The sequence below is a fragment of the Pinus tabuliformis genome, chromosome 6 (assembly GCF_031772625.1).
Source record: "Pinus tabuliformis cultivar Carrire ecotype Pingquan chromosome 6, CPIR1, whole genome shotgun sequence".
Taxonomy (NCBI): domain Eukaryota; kingdom Viridiplantae; phylum Streptophyta; class Pinopsida; order Pinales; family Pinaceae; genus Pinus; species Pinus tabuliformis.
The window spans coordinates 1,454,031,455-1,454,051,889 of NC_142292.1; positions in this window are offsets into that span (position 1 = coordinate 1,454,031,455).

Sequence of the window (20,435 nt, forward strand, 5' to 3'; positions counted from 1 at the left end):
TTGAAAACTGAACACAGTTAAATATAAAGGAATGTTGGTATGATACTAACATGGTGGAAAAATATGTGGATAAGTTTTATGTCATGTAGGTGATACCATGAGGATGGTATTATAGGTTGTACCACAGATGGACTATGTATTGCAGTACATATGGGCCCGAATGACTACATATGCTACAAGGTGTTAGTGCCTAAATATACCTCAGGCTGAGAAAGGTAGGATCTAGGGTAACATCAAACCAAGATTAACCTGGTAGCTAGCCCTACCAGGTCGTGAGAGGGCTCTCCCCTGTCAATCTCAGCAAAATTGATCAATGAGGCTTGAGATGACTTGAATGAAGACTGATTTTAGGCTAGGTATTTGTGCAAAAAATCTTGATTTAATTTGATGATGTTTTGTTGGCTCAATCGGAAAGGTAATTTTTGGTTCTTGGGAATGGGGCTCAGTTTTGCAGAGGTCTCAATGGGGCAAGGTAGGAACGTGATTTGATACTTCAAATTGAATGAAATGGAGAGATTTAGATAGGTGAGGAGTTGAAGAGGGCAAGAAAACCTCAAGTATCCTCTTCAAACAACTGAAAACATCAATAACTAAAGCAAACCCTAGGTAGAGCACTGCAATTTCAATGGATTCTACCTTTATCCTTGTTTGTTTTAGTTAAGAAGAAGCAAGAGAGATAATGGCATACATAAAACACATATAAACTTACATTTAAAGAAGGAAAAAAAATATCAAAGCAACATGCCACATGAATCCCATAGAGTGTTGCAAACCACTTGTCTATTCCTTAGCCAAAACTGCTGAAATGAGTATACAATAAGCTCCAAGCCTTCCCAAAAGTCCAACCATGCTAATGACTGAAAGATCACAAGATATAGACAAACCATAACTCATCCTAGCCTCTAGGGGTCAAGCTCACAAGTTTAGGAGTTGTTCCAACTAATTCTAAACTCAGAACTAAAAATCTGGCAGTGGAACAACTTGCCTCTAGAAACTAGGGAACTGATTCATTCAATGTCAAACAACATTTTGATAGATGAATCTAGCTCCATAAGTGAAAATTTAACATATTTACATCATGGTCCATCCATTTACAATAAATTACATCATAATGCTGACATTAAGAAGGATAAAAAGTCAAATTGTCAAAAGCTAGGCGAAAAACAGAGCATTCTTGGTCAAACTGAGCCAAATTTACCTAATGTGCCCCGCTGATTTCTATATGTGTAGCGCCTATTTTCAGCCACTTTTGGAGGCCTTCCCGGTGTCCAAATTTTCTCCAAGTGTGCTTTCTAGAAAGGTTTGCCTGTCTAATTTCCAGATCAAGTAGAATTTTTGAATTTGGCCTCCTCTTTCCCCTCTAAAACTAAGTTCTCCCAACACTGCTTCTTGTGTGTCAAAATAGAGGCAGTAAGGTCATTTTTTTAGTGTTTTCGACCTTTTTGAGGGATCAAAACCTGTCAAAATTTCTTGGACATTGGTAGGCAAGCATATTTTTCCAAGAAAAATCCAAAGATGCTAACTTTTGTCATTTGGAGGCTCCCATCAAAAGCGAGCGTTAGGTGGCACAGCGCATTGGGCAGAAATTTCTGTGTTTTAGCCCAAAAATGAAAAAATGAAAAAAATGTCCCAAATTTTTTGAAATTTGGGTTGAGTGATTCCCATCAAGTACTATGTTGGGCCAAGAAAGCCTCAACCAATATTTGAAGTTTATCTTGCGCTTTTTTCCTCCTCGATCTCTTCTTAATTTTGCCTTCAAGCTCCTGATTCTAGCTTGGCACACCATATTCCTTGACAAATAATGATATGACATGTTTCTCAACATATTCTTCTAACTGATGGGTTTCTCCAACCTCCTCTCTAAGTGGATATTAGATCTTTCAATCCATAATTCTCGATTGGCATTGATTTCTTGCTCAAGTGATGTGAGCTTCACCTTCCTTCTTTCAGCAGTTCGACGGTTTTCTCGTATGTTTTGCAACTCCGTAATCGCTTACTGATCCTCAAGCTACTCGTTTCTTTGTTCCACGTACTTTATTATCCACTCAGATCTTTCCAAGTTGAGGGACAAAGCATTGATGTCTACTTGTTGCTCTTAGATGACCTCCTTAAGCTTTGAGCTTTGTGGGCCCGAATCCATGTCATCGTCCTGAATGAGAATGAAATCAGTCTCCTGCTCACCTAGAGGCCCATCATCATGTAATGGGCTCTTGCCCTTATCCTGAACCTGCTGTGCTGATGAAGGAAGCAAGACCCCTTCCACCCCGGGTGGAGATAATACTCGCTTTGCTACTGCAAACAATCATCTAGTGCGCTTTTGATATGTGACAAACACCGACACACTAGTGGTGTGTGTCTCATGACCCTCCTACTGATGAGAGGGTCCACCTGTCTCATGAAAAATCTCTGGAGGTCCCTGAGGAGCTATGAAGAACTCATGAGAAATGAAATCCTCCCATGAGATGCCCTGCAAACCAAGCTGATGCATGACCACAATTTTAATGAGAGCAAAATGATATATACTGTTGAACTGCTGCTGAGGAGTCTTGTGTTGTACTACGGTGGTCATCTTCTCAATATTTCGGCACATGAAGTAGGGGAGATTCATCATTCTCACAACTAGTAAAATGCTTCAACAACCTGATATGATAGGCATATAGGCAAGAAAACTGGCCCTCACAGCTGAAATATTTCATTATTAGTTTCATCAAGGGAGCATATGAGTCTTTCAGGTACCGAAAGGGAAACACTCTGCTGAGTTGTCTCAGATAACTGGGCTTGATTGATGGTTCATAGTGTTCCCTGTCAATCTGATGCCTTTTATTCCACTTCTCTCTGACATTAGTAATGTCGGTTGCTAGAGAAATAGACTCCGTTGTCAAGGTAAATGTCACACCAGCTAGAGTGGTTTGGCCATTATGTAGATGAAGCACAAATAACCAGGCTAACTCATGATGATACTGGACTCTAACAACCATCTCACAGAACGGATAACAGGATTAGTGTTGGAAGCATGTGATGGCAAGAGGGTAGGCCTGCAGCTCAGCAAGTGAAATAGGCTCCTCTCTTATATGTTTTCCACCCCTGTGAGGTCTCCTTGGTGCATGCACTTCTATAGGAGAGTCATTATGTGTCTCTTCATCACGATCATATGAAGGATCAGACTCCATGTTTTGCTAGTGGGTGAGTTTTCTTGATGAGTGGTAGGAGATTTATGGTGTTGTTTTATTTTCTACCACCAAGGGAAAAAATATATGAGGGACTGTGGGGGAAAGAGAGTATGAGGGGTTTTGGGAATGTTAGGACAAGATTTTGTTTAGGCAATAGGGGATTAGGGAAAATATGTAAGCTTAGGGATAGCAATTAGGGTTTAGTGATTTGTAGTTAGGATTTTGGAAAATGAGAATTGGGGATAGGGATGACTAAATAAGGGAGTTAGGAAATGGGTGGATAAGCTGAGAAAATGAATGGAGTGAAAAAATGAGGGAGTGGTAGAACAAACTTGGCAGCAAAATAACAAGTACAGACCCTAGGCAATGGCTTTTGAGAAATTGCAAGGTATTAGGGTTTAAGCTTTTTCATACAACCACCATAAATTTTCAAGAAAAACTGCTTTACTAGCAATGAAGAGGGTTTAACTTACTTGCACACTGGAAGTTTTGAGCAGTTTTGGCAATTTGAGGGAGTTTTTGAGAGAATCAGGCTTGGCAGCTCTATGCGTTGCACCTCAAACCCAATGCATCGTGCCTCCTATGTGCATCGGGCCAGTACAAATTAACACTGAAGATGGCGGCCCTATGCGCCGCGCCTGTTGTATGCACTGCGCCTCTCACCAAGTGCGCCACGCCCGCAGTTTTACACAATTTTTCTCCAAGTTTGCTTCCTTTGATCAACACAACCTTCACTTTGCTCGATTTTTCTTCTTGGAATGCCAATGAGCTTTTGAATTGTAAAAAATGATTTATATACAAGTGCTTTTTAATTTTTGATTCATAAAACCCACTTTTAGAATGTTTGCAATGTGACTTTGTTTTTCACCTCTGTTTTTTGAGCAGTTTGCTTTATTTGAGTCTTTTGATGAACTGAATGACTTGATATTTGTTTTCCTTGAAGGGGATGGAGCTACTGAAGCTTGGCAAGGTGACCAGGGTTGCCACTGAAGTGATGTACATATGAAAGAACTAAAAATAGATGAACTTATACAATTAAAACCTAAAATACTCTGTGAAAAATACATTTCTAAGCAATTGGTTATGAAATTTCTTGGTACTGGAACTTTATTCAACCTCCTCAAGTGCCTGCTAGCTATTATTGGACATTTTGAAGACCTATTTGATGAAACCATAGACCTAATAAAACTGAAACCCTAGAAATGACTTTTGCAAATTTAAAGACAAAAAGTGACTACAGATGATCTTGATGAATGGAAATGGGCCAGCAAGTATAGGACATGAGGGAAAATGTAGAACAAGCCACTATCGTCCGATGATCCATGCTCCTACTGGAATGCATCTGACTGAGTGAGACACCTAATATGTAATGAAACAAGAGAATTTGATCTCTAGCAGAGGGATGAAGATACCAACACTAACACAAGGTTGAAAAATGAAATGTGTATTTGTTGGGTCCCTATAATACTAGTGATTAGCCCATTACTATTGTAGTTATACTGCTGGGTCCCTATAATACTAGTGATTACCCCATTACTATTGTATTTATACCCCTTATTTATATTGTTGTGCCCCCATTGCCCCCATATTGTTATTAATGTGCCCATAGAATCCCTCTATTGTTATTTTTGTGGCTTTATATTATTATTGTTAGGTCGGCTAGATTATATTGTAACTCCTTAGACTCCTATATATAGAAAGGAGGTTTTGTCATTTGTATCATCCAAGAATTGTTCATTTATGTAATGTAAAGGAGGTTGCCCCCTCGAAGAGGCTGAATTCTAAGGCGTTGATCTATCTTTTCTATCTTTTCTTGAGCTGGTTTCATAACATTTGGTATCAGAGCTTTGGATTCTAGGGTTTCATTGCTCCAAACAGGTCATCGTGGAATTTTCACTATAACTTTTTTTCTGTGATGTTTCAGAAGTCGCAAAAAAACCCATTTGAGAAGAAATCGTGCTGAACCTTGGGTCCGAATTTCAGAGCTTTTAGTGCGATATTTTCGGAGATATGATCTGAGGAAGTTGGTCTTTTTGCAGACTCCTGAATTACACTCAAAACAGGTGACCTGGGGAAAATCTTCATAACTTTCTTTCTAAGCATCGGATTGAAATTTTGTAAGAAGGTACAGAAAGAGGACGGACTATAGTTTTCGTTTATATATGTTTCAGAGTCAAAGGTTGAAACAGTGACATGTGGCACTTCATACAAGTTCGCTCTACTAAACTAGTCTATAATCGGGTCACTGCGGGAGATTGTGCATAACGATTTCTTGGAGAATCCAATTTGGATCAGACTAGTGGCATTGGAAAGAGGACATAGAAGGCTACTACAGGTCACAATTTTAGAACTGGATGATTCGAAATTACAGAGATACATCAGATTCAATATCAGGCTTCTACAAAGTAAAAAAAAGGTGTGCAGTTTTTTAATTTTTTTTTTAATTTTTGCATAAGCTTGGTTTGAAGGAATTCAAAGAGCATAGAAAAGCATTATTATCGGTAACTGATGCGCCGAGGAAAGAAAATGCAAACACCTAGTAAGGAACCTGAAAGCTCTAGCATGACTCATGAAGAAGAGGAAGAAATGCTACATGATATATCAAAATTACAAGAACAAGTGCAACAAATGTCACGCTCACAAAAGCTAACAGATGCTAAGATAAATGACGTGGAATCTAAGATAAAGGGCATGGAAGCTAAGATGGATGATCTGAAGACAGATTTGAGGACAGATTTGAAGACAGACATGGCAGATTTGAAGACAGATTTGACAATTTCTCTACAAGAAATACTTACTAATGGTGAAAAGGTTGTAAAGGAAACTCATGATGTGAACAAAAGAAATGTTAATCATGATTCCATAGACTCTAATGTTGGATCGAAGACCCACCATATTCCAAAAATCGATATGAGGAAGTTTGATGGCAAGGATCCCGCCACATGGATATTACAGATGGAGCAATTCTTCGATCTCAATAATGTGCAAAACACACAAAAGGTACGTATGGCAACTTTATATTTGGAACCAAATCAGTTTGTATGGTATCAATGGCTTTGTTCTCGTAAAAAATTTATCACTTGGGCAATTTTTACGGAAGAATTGATAGCACATTATGAGGATACAAAAAGCAACACTTTTTTTAGCCAATTGATAAGTCTCAAACAAAAGGGTTCAATAATGGAGCACATTGAGGAGTTCCAAAAATTGAACATAAGGGTAAAAGATATTCCAGAGGAGCATAGGATTGATGTGTTCATAAGGTCTTTAAAGGATAATATCCAACATGATGTTCGCCTTTGGGAACCTGATTCATTAGAGAAGGCATTCAGGTTAGCAAGAAAAATGGAAAGCAAAATTATGGCAACCAGGAAGCATACCACTCACAACTATAAAGACGGAAGTGTTGTTGCCCCTAGTCTTCCACAACCTATAAGGTTGACACCACAACAATTGGAAGAAAAAAGAGCAAAAGGGCTTTGTTACAATTGTGATAGCAAATACACTAAAGGTCATAAGTGTGCTGAGAAGAAATTATTCTACATAGATTGTGAAGAGGAAGAAGAAAAGGAGCAAGAAAGGTCAAAAGAAGAGGATATACTCCAGGAACAAAGCCTAGATGAAGAACAAATAAATCCGACCATATCTTGTAATGCATTGGCAGGAATTACCACTCCTCAAACCATCAAGATAGAAGGACAAATCAAGAAGAAAAAGGTAATAGTGTTGATTGATTCAGGAAGCACCCACAATTTTATTCATTGTAGGGTAGCAAAAGAATTGAATTGCTTCCTATATCCAGCACCAGAGTGTCAAGTGATGATTGCAAATGGAGGAACAATAAATTGCTCTGGAAAGTGCCATAATATCAAGCTATCCATGGGAGAATATGTATTGACTAGCCCAATGCTTTCCATTCCAATGGGAGGTGCTGATGTTGTACTAGGAGTCCAATGGCTACAATCCTTGGGTACAATAGCTTTTAATTTTCAAGAACTTTTCATCAAATTTTCTACAAAGGAAAGGAAGTTGAATTAAGGGGTATTGCAGGGAAACCAGGAAAGATAATCAGCTCTAATGGTATGACAAAGCTTCTAAAAAAGGAGCAAAGGGGTGTAATTGCACAATTATGTTCGCTAGATGTTTCCACATTGGAATCATCTATTTCTCCAGATCTCCAAAAAGTCCTGGACAATCATTCCAAGGTATTTGAGACTCCCAAAGGTCTCCCACCTATGCGTGATCATGATCATGCTATTCATCTGATTCCAGGAAGTGTTCCTCCAAACATCAGGCCGTACAGATATCCCTATGTCCAAAAAAGTGAAATTGAACGTATGGTTGCAGAAATGCTAGAGGCTGGTATAATTCAACCGAGTCAAAGTTCTTTCTCTGCTCCAGTAGTATTGGTGCACAAGAAGGATGGATCATGGCGCATGTGTCCGGATTATAGGGAGCTCAACAAGCTCACTATTAAAGATAAGTTCCCCATTCCTGTCATTGATGAATTACTGGATGAATTGCATGGATCAATTTACTTCACCAAGTTGGATCTTCGTTCAGGATATCATCAAATCAGAATGAAGATTGAAGACATTCCGAAAACAGCATTTAGAACTCATGAGGGTCATTATGAATTTTTGGTCATGCCTTTTGGCCTTACCAATGCACCTTCAACATTTCAAGGTTTGATGAATTCAATTTTCAAACCATTCCTTAGAAAATTTGTGTTAGTATTTTTTGATGATATACTAATCTACAGCAAGTCTTGGAAGGATCATGTTGAACATGTTGACAGGGTGCTACAACTATTGGAGGAGAAACAATTATATGCAAAAAGATCCAAATGTTTCTTTGGAGTCCAGGAGGTGGAATATTTGGGTCATATTGTATCTCATGAAGGAGTTAAGGTAGACCCTAGCAAAATTAAAGCCATTAAGGAATGGAAAATCCCCACATCCATAAAGCATCTGCGAGGATTTCTTGGGTTGACAGGGTATTATCGCAAGTTTGTTAAGAATTATGGGAGAATAGCAGCACCTCTAACAACATTATTGAAGAAAGATGCATTTTCATGGACTCCGGAAGCAACAAAGGCCTTTGAACATCTTAAAGAGGCAATGTGCCAAGCACCGGTCTTAGCTACACCGGACTTCACAAAAACCTTTATTGTGGAATGTGATGCTTCAGGAAATGGAATTGGTGCTGTTCTAATGCAAGATGAAAGACCCATTGCTTTTGAAAGTCGTCCAATCAAGGGAAAGTTTTTAAGCAAAGCTATTTATGAGAAGGAAATGTTGGCAATACTCCATGCACTTAAGAAATGGCGACCCTACCTAATGGGAAGACACTTCAAGGTAAAAACGGATCATGATAGCCTTAAATACTTTTTAGAACAAAGATTATCCTCTGAAGAGCAACAAAAGTGGGTCACAAAGATGTTGGGTTATGACTTTGAAATCATCTACAAAAAAGGGAAGCAAAATGTGGTGGCAGATGCACTCTCAAGAAAGGATGAGGATGTGGAAGCATTGTTGTGCACTATTTCTATCATCCAACCAGATTGGATAAATGAAGCAAGGGAGGAATGGAAGAATGACGAAGAAGTGTGGGCACTTATTCGAAAGCTACAACAAGATTCCAGTACGTCTGATACATTTAGCTGGAAAAATGATTCGTTATGGTACAAAGATCGCTTATACCTCTGTAAGAATTCCCAACTAAAACAAAAGATTCTTATGGAATTGCACACTTCTCCCTTAGGAGGGCACTCAGGATTTTTAAAAACTTACCACAGGGTTAAGAAGGAATTTTTTTGGGATGGCCTTAAATCAGATATTCAAAAGTTTGTGGCAGAATGTTTGGTTTGCCAACAAAATAAAGTTGAAACAATTAAGACACCGGGTCTATTACAACCTTTATCCATTCCAAGCCAACGTTGGGAGGAGGTTTCAATGGATTTTATCACAGGTTTACCCAAGTCTGAGGGAAAGAGTGTCATCATGGTGGTAGTTGACAGACTTACCAAGTATGCACACTTTTGTGCATTATCACATCCATTTAAAGCCAGTACAGTTTCTACTGCATTTATGGAAACAATTCAAAAGCTACATGGAAACCCAAAGATTATTGTAAGTGACAGAGATCCCATTTTCACTGGAAATTTTTGGACATAATTATTTTCTTGTCTTGGTACTCAGTTAGCTCATAGCTCATCTTATCATCCTCAATCTGATGGGCAAACTGAGATAGTAAACAAATGTTTGGAAGGATATCTTCGTTGCTTTGTATCTGATAAACAGACACAATGGGTCAAATGGTTGCCTCTGGCTGAATGGTGGTATAACACTTCCTTTCATACAACAACAAAAATGACCCCATTTATGGCACTTTATGGGTATCAACCACCATCCATCACATCATATTTAAGAGAAAATTCTAAGGTTCAAGCAGTGGAACATCACATCGAACATCAACAACAAGTCCTCCAACTCTTAAAGGATAACCTCGTGTTGGCACAGAATAGAATGAAACAACAGGCAGATCAACATCGCAGTGAAAGAAGTTTTGATGTAGGTGATTGGGTATTCCTACGGCTACAACCATATAAGCAAATGTCCCTCAAGCAAGCTAAGAAGGATAATAAATTATCACCAAAGTATTATGGTCTGTACAAGGTGTTGCAAAAGATTGGTACTATGGCATACAAATTGGAGCTTCCTGCAGCTTCTCGATTGCACCCAGTTTTCCATGTTTCATGCTTAAAGAAGGTTATAGGCGACAAGCTCCCAGTTCAAACAATATTGCCAAAACTTGACGAGGAAGGAAAAATTATATTGGAACCAGAATCAGTTATAGAAACAAGAACTCAACAACTACGAAATCGATCAATTTCAGAGTACCTTATCAAGTGGAAGAACTTATCCGCTGAAGATTCCACATGGGAGGATGAGAATTTTATGCAGAAGTATCCAGAACTACTCAAGCGTTGAGGACAACACTTTTTTGAAGGAGAGGGGCATGTTGGGTCCCTATAATACTAGTGATTACCCCATTACTATTGTAGTTATACCCCTTATTTATATTGTTGTGCCCCCATTGCCCCCATATTGTTATTAATGTGCCCATAGAATCCCTCTATTGTTATTTTTGTGGCTTTATATTATTATTGTTAGGTCGGCTGGATTATATTGTGACTCCTTAGACTCCTATATATAGAAAGGAGGTTTTGTCATTTGTATCATCCAAGAATTGTTCATTTATGTAATGTAAAGGAGGTTTCCCCCTCGAAGAGGTTGAATTCTAAGGCGTTGATCTATCTTTTCTATCTTTTCTTGAGCTGGTTTCATAACATATACCCCTTATTAATATTGTTGTGCCCCTATTGCCCCTATATTGTTATTACTATGCCCCATAGAATCCATCTATTTTTATTTTTGTGGCTTTATATTATTATTGTTAGGTCGGCTGGATTATATTGTGACTCCTTAGACTCCTATATATAGAAAGGAGGTTTTATCATTTGAATCATCCAAGAATTGTTCATTTATGTAATGCAAAGCAGGTTTCCCCCTTAAAGAGGCTGAATTCTAAGGCGTTGATCTATCTTTTCTATCTTTTCTTGAGTTGGTTTCATAACATTTGGTGTCAGAGCTTTGGATTCTAGGGTCTTGCTGATCCAAACAGGTCTTCGTGGCATTTTCGCTATAACTTTTTTTCTGCGACGTTTCAGAAGTTTCAAAAAAACCCATTTGAGAAGAAGTCGTGCTGAACATCGGGTCCGAATTTTAGAGCTTTTCGTGCTATATTTGCGGAGATATGATCTGAGGAAGTTGGTCTTTTTGCAGACTCCTGAATTACATTCCAAACAGGTGACCTAGGGGAAATCGTCATAACTTTCTCTCTGGGGATCAAATTGAAATTTTGTAAGATGGCACAGAAAGAGGATGGACTGTAGCTTCTTGTATGCATTTTTCAGATCCAAAGGTCGAAACAGTGACTCGTGGCACATCGTACAAGTTCACTCTACTAAACTAGTCTATAATCAAGTCACTATGGGAGATTTCACATAACTCTTCCTTGGAGAATCCAATTGGGGTCAGACTTGTGGCATTGGAAATAGGACACAAAAGGCTACTGCAAGTCACGAATTCAGAACTAGATGATCAGAAAGTACATAGATATATCAGAGGCAATATCAAGCTCCCACAAAGTGAAAAAAGGTGTGTAGTTTTTTAAAATTTTTGCATAAGATTGGTTTGAAAAATTAGTTTGAAGGAATTCAAAGGGCATAGTAAAGCATTATTATTGGTAATTGATGCCCCGAGGAAAGAAAATGCAAACACCTAGTAGGAAACCTGAAAGCTCTAGCATGACCCATGAAGAAGAGGAAGAAATGCAACATGATATATCAAAATTACGAGACCAAGTGCAACAATTGTCACTTGCACAAAAAGGAATAGAATCTAAGATGGATGGTTTAAAGAAAGATGTAGAAGCTAAGATGGATGGTTTAAAGAAAGGCATAGAAGCTAAGATGGATGATTTGAAGATAGATCTGAAGACAGACATGGACGAATTGAAGATAAATATGAATAAGTTGCTACAAGAAATGGTCACTAAGGGTGAAAAGGTACTAAAGGAAACTCATGATGAGAACAAAAGAAATGTTAATCATGATTCCATAGACTCTAATGTTGGATCGAAGACTCACCATATTCCAAAAATCGATATGAGGAAGTTTGATGGCAAGGATCCCACCACATGGATATTACAGATGGAGCAATTCTTCGATCTCAATAATGTGCAAAACAAACAAAAGGTACGTATGGCAACTTTATATTTGGAACCAAATCAGTTTGTATGGTATCAATGGCTTTTCTCTCGTAAACAATTTATCACTTGGGCAATTTTTACGGAAGAATTGATAGCACATTATGAGGATACAAAAAGCAACACTTTTTTTAGCCAATTGATAAGTCTCAAACAAAAGGGTTCAATAATGGAGCACATTGAGGAGTTCCAAAAATTGAACATAAGGGTAAAAGATATTCCAGAGGAGCATAGGATTGATGTGTTCATAGGGTCTTTAAAGGATAATATCCAACATGATGTTCGCCTTTGGGAACCTGATTCATTAGAGAAGGCATTCAAGTTAGCAAGAAAAATGGAAAGCAAAATTATGGCAACCAGAAAGCATACCACTCACAACTATAAAGATGGAAGTGTTGTTGCCCCTAGTCTTCCACAACCTATAAGGTTGACACCACAACAATTGGAAGAAAAAAGAGCAAAAGGGCTTTGTTACAGTTGTGATAGCAAATACACTAAAGGTCATAAGTGTGCTGAGAAGAAATTATTCTACATAGATTGTGAAGAGGAAGAAGAAAAGGAGCAAGAAAGTTCAAAAGAAGAGGATATACTCCAAGAACAAAGCCTAGATGAAGAACAAATAAATCTGACCATATCTTGTAATGCATTGGTAGGAATTACCACTCCTCAAACCATCAAGATAGAAGGACAAATCAAGAAGAAAAAGGTAATAGTGTTGATTGATTCAGGAAGCACCAACAATTTTATTCATTGTAAGGTAGCAAAAGAATTGAATTGCTTCCTATATCTAGCACCAGAGTGATAAGTGATGATTGAAAATGGAGGAACAATAAATTTCTCTGGAAAGTGCCATAATATCAAGCTATCCATGGGAGAATATGTATTGACTAGCCCAATGCTTTCCATTCCAATGGGAGGTGATGATGTTGTACTAGGAGTTCAATGGCTACAATCCTTGGGTACAATAGCTTTTAATTTTCAAGAACTTTTCATCAAATTTTATATGGAAGGAAAGGAAGTTGAATTAAGGGGTATTGCAGGGAAACCAAGAAAGATAATCAGCTCTAATGGTATGACAAAGCTTCTAAAAAAGGAGCAAAGAGGTGTAATTGCACAATTATGTTCGCTAGATGTTTCCACATCGGAATCATCTATTTCTCCAGATCTCCAAAAAGTCCTAGACAATCATTCCAAGGTATTTGAGACTCCCAAAGGTCTCCCACCTATGTGTAATCATGATCATGCTATTCATCTGATTCCAGGAAGTGTTCCTCCAAACATCAGGCCGTACAGATATCCCTATGTGCAAAAGAGTGAAATTGAATGTATGGTTGCAGAAATGCTAGAGGCTGGTATAATTCAACCGAGTCAAAGTTCCTTCTCTGCTCCAGTAGTATTGGTGCACAAGAAGGATGGATCATGGCGCATGTGTCCGAATTATAGGGAGCTCAACAAGCTCACTATTAAAGATAAGTTCCCCATTCCTATCATTGATGAATTACTGGATGAATTGCATGGATCAATTTACTTCACCAAGTTGGATCTTCGTTCAGGATATCATCAAATCAGAATGAAGACTGAAGACATTCTGAAAACAACATTTAGAACTCATGAGGGTCATTATGAATTTTTGGTCATGCCTTTTGGCCTTACCAATGCACCTTCAACATTTCAAGGTTTTATGAATTCAATTTTCAAACCATTCCTTAGAAAATTTGTGTTAGTACTTTTTGATGATATACTAATCTACAGCAAGTCTTGGAAGGATCATGTTGAACATGTTGACAGGGTGCTACAACTATTGGAGGAGAAACAATTATATGCAAAAAGATCCAAATGTTTCTTTGGAGTCTAGGAGGTGGAATATCTGGGTCATATTGTATCTCATGAAGGAGTTAAGGTAGACCCTAGCAAAATTAAAGCCATTAAGGAATGGAAAATCCACACATCCATAAAGCATCTGCGAGGATTTCTCGGGTTGATAAGGTATTATCACAAGTTTGTTAAGAATTATGGGAGAATAGTAGCACCTCTAACAACATTATTGAAGAAAGATGCATTTTCATGGACTCCGGAAGAAACAAAGGCCTTTGAACATCTTAAAGAGGCAATGTGCCAAGCATCGGTCTTAGCTACACCGAACTTCACAAACACCTTTATTGTGGAATGTGATGCTTTAGGAAATGGAATTGCTGCTGTTCTAATGCAAGATGAAAGACTCATTACTTTTGAAAGTCGTCCAATCAAGGGAAAGTTTTTAAGAAAAGCTATTTATGAGAAGGAAATGTTGGCAATACTCCATGCACTTAAGAAATGGCGACCCTACCTAATGGGAAGACACTTCAAGGTAAAAACGGATCATGATAGCCTTAAATACTTTTTAGAACAAAGATTATCCTCTGAAGAGCAACAAAAGTGGGTCACAAAGATGTTGGGTTATGACTTTCAAATCATCTACAAAAAAGGGAAGCAAAATGTGGTGGCAGATGCACTCTCAAGAAAGGATGAGGATGTGGAAGCATTGTTGAGTGCCATTTCTATTATCCAACTAGATTGGATAAATGAAGCAAGGGAGGAATGGAAGAATGAAGAAGAAGTGTGGGCACTTATTCGAAAGTTACAACAAGATTCCAATACGTCTGATACATTTAGCTGGCAAAATGATTCGTTATGGTACAAAGATTGCTTATACCTCTGTAAGAATTCCCAGCTAAAACAAAAGATTCTTATGGAATTGCACACTTCTCCCTTAGGAGGGCACTCAAGATTTTTAAAAACTTACCACAGGGTTAAGAAGGAATTTTTTTGGGATGGCCTTAAATCAGATATTCAAAAGTTTTTGGTGGAATGTTTGGTTTGCCAACAAAATAAAGTTGAAACAATTAAGACAACAGGTGTATTACAACCTTTATCCATTCCAAGCCAACATTGGGAGGAGGTTTCAATGGATTTTATCACAGGTTTAACCAAGTCTGAGGGAAAGTGTGTCATCATGGTGGTAGTTGACAGACTTACCAAGTATGCACACTTTTGTGCATTATCATATCCATTTAAAGCCAGTACAGTTTCTACTACATTTATGGAAACAATTCAAAAGCTACATGGAAACCCAAAGATTATTGTAAGTGACAGAGATCCCATTTTCACCTGAAATTTTTGGATAGAATTATTTTCTTGTCTTGGTACTCAGTTAGCTCATAGCTCATCTTATCATCCTCAATCTGATGGGAAAACTGAGATAGTAAACAAATGTTTGGAAGGATATCTTCGTTGCTTTGTATCTGATAAATAGACACAATGGGTCAAATGGTTACCTCTGGCTAAATGGTGGTATAACACTTCCTTCCATACAGCAACAAAAATGACCCCATTTATGGCACTTTATGGGTATCAACCACCATCCATCACATCATATTTAAGAGAAAATTCTAAGGTTCAGGCAGTGGAACATCACATCGAACATCAACAACAAGTCCTCCAACTCTTAAAGGATAACCTCGTGTTGTCACAGAATAGAATGAAACAACAGGCAGATCAACATCGCAGCGAAAGAAGTTTTGATGTAGGTGATTGGGTATTCCTACGGCTACAACCATATAAGCAAATGTCCCTCAAGCAAGATAAGAAGGATAATAATTTATCACCAAAGTATTATGGTCCGTACAAGGTGTTGCAAAAGATTGGTACTATGGCATACAAATTGGAGCTTCCTGTAGCTTCTCAATTGCACCCATTTTTCCATGTTTCATGTTTAAAGAAGGTTATAGGCGACAAGCTCCCAGTTCAAACAATATTAACAGAACCTAACGAGGAAGGAAAAATTATATTGGAACCGGAAGCAGTCACAGAAACAAGAACTCGACAGCTACGAAATCGATCAATTTCAAAGTATCTTATCAAGTGGAAGAACTTATCCGCTGAAGATTCCACATGGGAGGATGATAATTTTATGCAGAAGTATCCAGAACTACTCAAGCATTGAGAACAACATTTTTTTTAAGGAGAGGGGCATGTTGGGTCCCTATAATAATAGTGATTACCCCATTACTATTGTAGTTATACCCCTTATTAATATTGTTGTGCCTCGATTGCCCCCATATTGTTATTGTTGTGCCCCATAAAATCCCTCTATTGTTATTTTTGTGGCTTTATATTATTATTGTTAGGTCGGCTGGATTATATTGTGACTCCTTAGACTCCTATATATAGAAAGGAGGTTTTGTCATTTGAATCATGCAAGAATTGTTCATTTATGTAATGTAAAGGAGGTTGCCCCCTCGAAGAGGCTGAATTCTAAGGCGTTGATCTATCTTTTCTATCTTTGCTTGAGCTAGTTTCATAACAGTATTGGTGTGTATAACATACCTTGTGCGCAACTATGCATAGAGTCAATCGATAGATGTCTAGCTAGGTAAACAAACCTGGAGGTTACCCAGAAGAAGGAAAGTATGTTTGTTATAAGTAACTGTGGTTAATCGCAATTTGGCATACATATAATTATGATAAATATATATATGATGAATATATATTGTTATAAGAACTAATCTGTTATGACCTTGTAGGCATATTAATGTGGAAAATACGCTAACTGATGTATTGTATGCAGAGAGACTACAAGAAGCAGGTGTTCGACAAGAACACAAAGGCTTGAAAGAATGAAAGCAGAGAACATGCATTCTTCAGATAAAATAAATGATAAGAAATAGTTGCTTTAATAATATTAAGTAACATATTATGATATTTATCATAGTTAAAATTTTGCATCTCTAAATTCTCACAATAGTCTAAAAAAAAATGTTACAAGTAGCTATTAAAGGAGAGCACTTCCTGAGACCAATGTAGATATGGAAGGAGATGTGCTGGGAGCACTCCTTGTGACTAGTATACATTAGAAAAATTGTAGCAGATGGCAGAGCCATGAGAGCCGTTGATTCATAAACTAACTACCTATGAATGAGGACATGATGCAGTGATACACCGAGGATGGTGTAAAATTTAAGGAGGGGAGTATGTAACACCCCTCCCTTGTCTACTAAATTATTTTAAGCCTAAGATAATTTAAAGCTATGTGTGATATCTTCCCTTGTGTGTTAAATGTCTCTAAACCTAAGATAAGGAGAGCTATGTTTGATACCTTGCTTTGTGGGTTAAACTATTCTAAATCTACGCTGAGGAAAGCTAGGTGATATATAATATGAAAAGAAAATTTGTTATATTAAATAAGTTAATAAAATAAATCACTTGGAGGGTGGAGCACCAAGAGGGAGGAGATGCTTGCCTAATCCCATGAGGAATGGGATAGAGATGAATTTTTCATGATAAAGCTTCTAGATGTGATTCTAGATAAGCTTGGATGGATTGGATATCCATCCAATGGATGGGAGATAAAGATCCATCGGGCATAAGATCTTTGCGGGAGGTAAAGGCAATATTCTATGTGGAAAAGCCTCGTGGGAGATAAAGACAAGCTTTTTCGAAAAAGACCTAGGAAACTAGAAAAATACATAAAAGCAGGACACCGCTAATGGTAACTAAATCATGAAAGAGGGTATTAAATAACCATTGCATTGATCAACTGAGGACACTTGATCCTTGTCAAGATCTTCGGCTCTGGGGGAAGCAGAGGTGATTCATGGCTGGGTGGTGGTCCTGCTCTCTCCAACTGATTATTTTATATGGATTCACATGTGTGGGATGTGTTGTATGTTGGACTCTTATCCTTATGTTCTTATTATTTGTTTCAACTATATAAATGTTGTGTTATATATTAGTATGGAAATAATTGTAGTTTATGCGTATGACGTTTATGGCTTTTAATGTGGGTTCAAGTTAAATTAGTAGAAGAGTATAACATGTTGAGCTGTAGGGGATAGTGGATATGTATTACTTCTAACTTATGTGCTATCTGGATAATGATTCTATATTCATATTACATAAGATGTGTCGGTTCTGTAAACTGTAACTATGTTAATGGTTCCATCCTTATATATGTTATGCTATTACCTTCAAAAGTAAAGTTAGTAGTAGAGCCTTAGTAGGTGGTTACTCTCACTATGGATATGGAACTATCTTACTACTCATAGGGTTCACATGGGGCCATCAATGTGGATGGAACTACTTGCACTAACCTATTTGGGTATGTTCATAAATATTTGAGATAGTTGTTGAATCTAAACATGGTTATCATCTTAAATTAATGAAGGGACATAGCAGGCCTTATTGTTATATGATAAATGCTTATGCATGTGAGTGAATTATGATATAACATTTAACTGTATTCATAATGAGGGAATGGTTTACTATGCCTTGCATAAGGATTGGGTAGTTATTTTTTATTTAACTGTGATTCTGATTCATGGATAGGTTAACTGCATTAGAATTAAGTTACTAAATTTTGATGGGGAAGACTAACTAACAAATGTTATGTGTTACATGTTAGGACTAGTTTTCCTTCCACAGAGTTATAAAATTGTGCTTAATGATGATGAAAGTTTAAATTTAAAGTATAATGGTTTCATTAAGAATTCCTTCTGAGATGATCATAATGGGAATGGCCATTCAATTTAATATTAGATGGTATCTCTATTCTAAGATTTGCATAAGACCATTGGGCACGCAAAACAATTTAGGTGGAAATGCATCTAATTATGGTTCAAGCATCTATGCCATGTTTGTTATAAGGAAATCAAAGATACCATCATGAACCCACAAAAATTGTAAGATGATGTAGAAAAGTATAGTTGCAGAACTAATAAATTGTCATGCCATAAAAAGGACATAATTTCAGTGTTAAAGGTGAATATTCCCTGTAAACAAAGATTATTTTAAACTTATGGAGCCTAGTGGTGGGTTTTCGTGAGTAGGTTCATTAATTGTTCTTTATGTTTATGACCTTATCCTGAATGGTAGTGATCCCAACCTTATAAACCATGTGAAGTCCAGCCTTAAAAATTAGTTTGAAATGATAGACTTAGGACACTTTCATTATTTTCTTGGTCTTCAAGTTTCACAATCCAAAGAATGTATTTCCCTTTCCCAGTCTAAGTATGCCTGTGATCTTCTATGCTACTATGTAAGCCAGCCCCTTCTTCCTTTTAGTTTAGATCCAAAATTTAATTGAATTTTACTTCCCCTGAAGTTGATGCAACCTTATAGCACCATCTCGTTGGAAAACATTTGTATCTGACCCATACTTGTCTTGACCTTTCGTTTGTTGTTGGACTTCTTGCTCGGTTTATGCAAAACCCACATGAAAGTCATTGGAAAGTAGCTAAAAGAATACTTCACAATGTTCAAGGTATAGTTCAATTTCAGATTGATTACAATGTAGAAGCATCTGCTCTATTGGTTGGTTTCCCTGATTCTGATTGGGCTAGTGACCCTGATGATCAAAATTATATTGTAGGTTATGTCTTCACTCTTGTTTCGAGACCTATTACATGGGATTGCAAGAATCAAAGTTTCATTTCTCTTTCTTCAAAGAAGAAGAGTATTGTGGCACCATTGAAGCTAGTAAGGAAGCCTTCTTGCTTTGTCATATCCTGTTAGAGTTTAGTTTTTAGCACCAGCATCTGACTACACTTTGGTGTGATAATCAAAGTTTCATTCAACTATGTAAATATTACTTCCAACATTAGTGCGGGAGACACATTGAACTACATATGCACTTCATCAGAAAGTTCATCCATGACCATGTTCTTGAAGTGGAATATTGTTCAACCAATGATCAAGTTGCATACATCTTTACAAAGTCTCTTACAGAGTCGAAGTTTACTAAAATTCGATTTATGGTTGAAGTTCAGGAAGTTGTCACTAAGGGGGGACAGGGTCTAATGCCTCCTTCCTTCTCCTATTGTGTCATCTTTGTACATCCTTCAATCCTATCCCAAGTTGTTCTTAAAGGGCGACGTTGGGATATTCCGACACATAAGAAATACTTTGTTACAACTTGGTCTAGTGTATAGTTAGGTAAAGTGTGTTCCTTTAATATTTACTTTTTGTAACTTACAATTCCACGGTCATGATATGTTCTAGACATGAAGTGATTTGACGGTTCATTATCTCCTCGATATTAATGACACTTGATCTGTGGATTAACACCCGATTGGTCCATGATCTCTATTTAAAGAGCACGAAGGGTCATTTGTTAGGTGACCATTCATAAGAGAACTGTATGTAAATTTTCTCTCTTTTACATTAATAAATTGCTCGAAGTGGCCACGTTGGCTCAAGTCGTCCACTGTTTCCCTCTTTGACAGTTTTAACCATGTCTAGAATATCGGTGTACTGATCTGTGATCTATTTGTGAGCAGTGTCCTTTGGTGTTCTATCTAAGGAACTTACCCTGTAAATTCCGACAACTCTAAGAAGTATCTGATATTTTTGGATACAATTGCAATTTTTATGCCATGACTTTTAGATATTTATGCAATG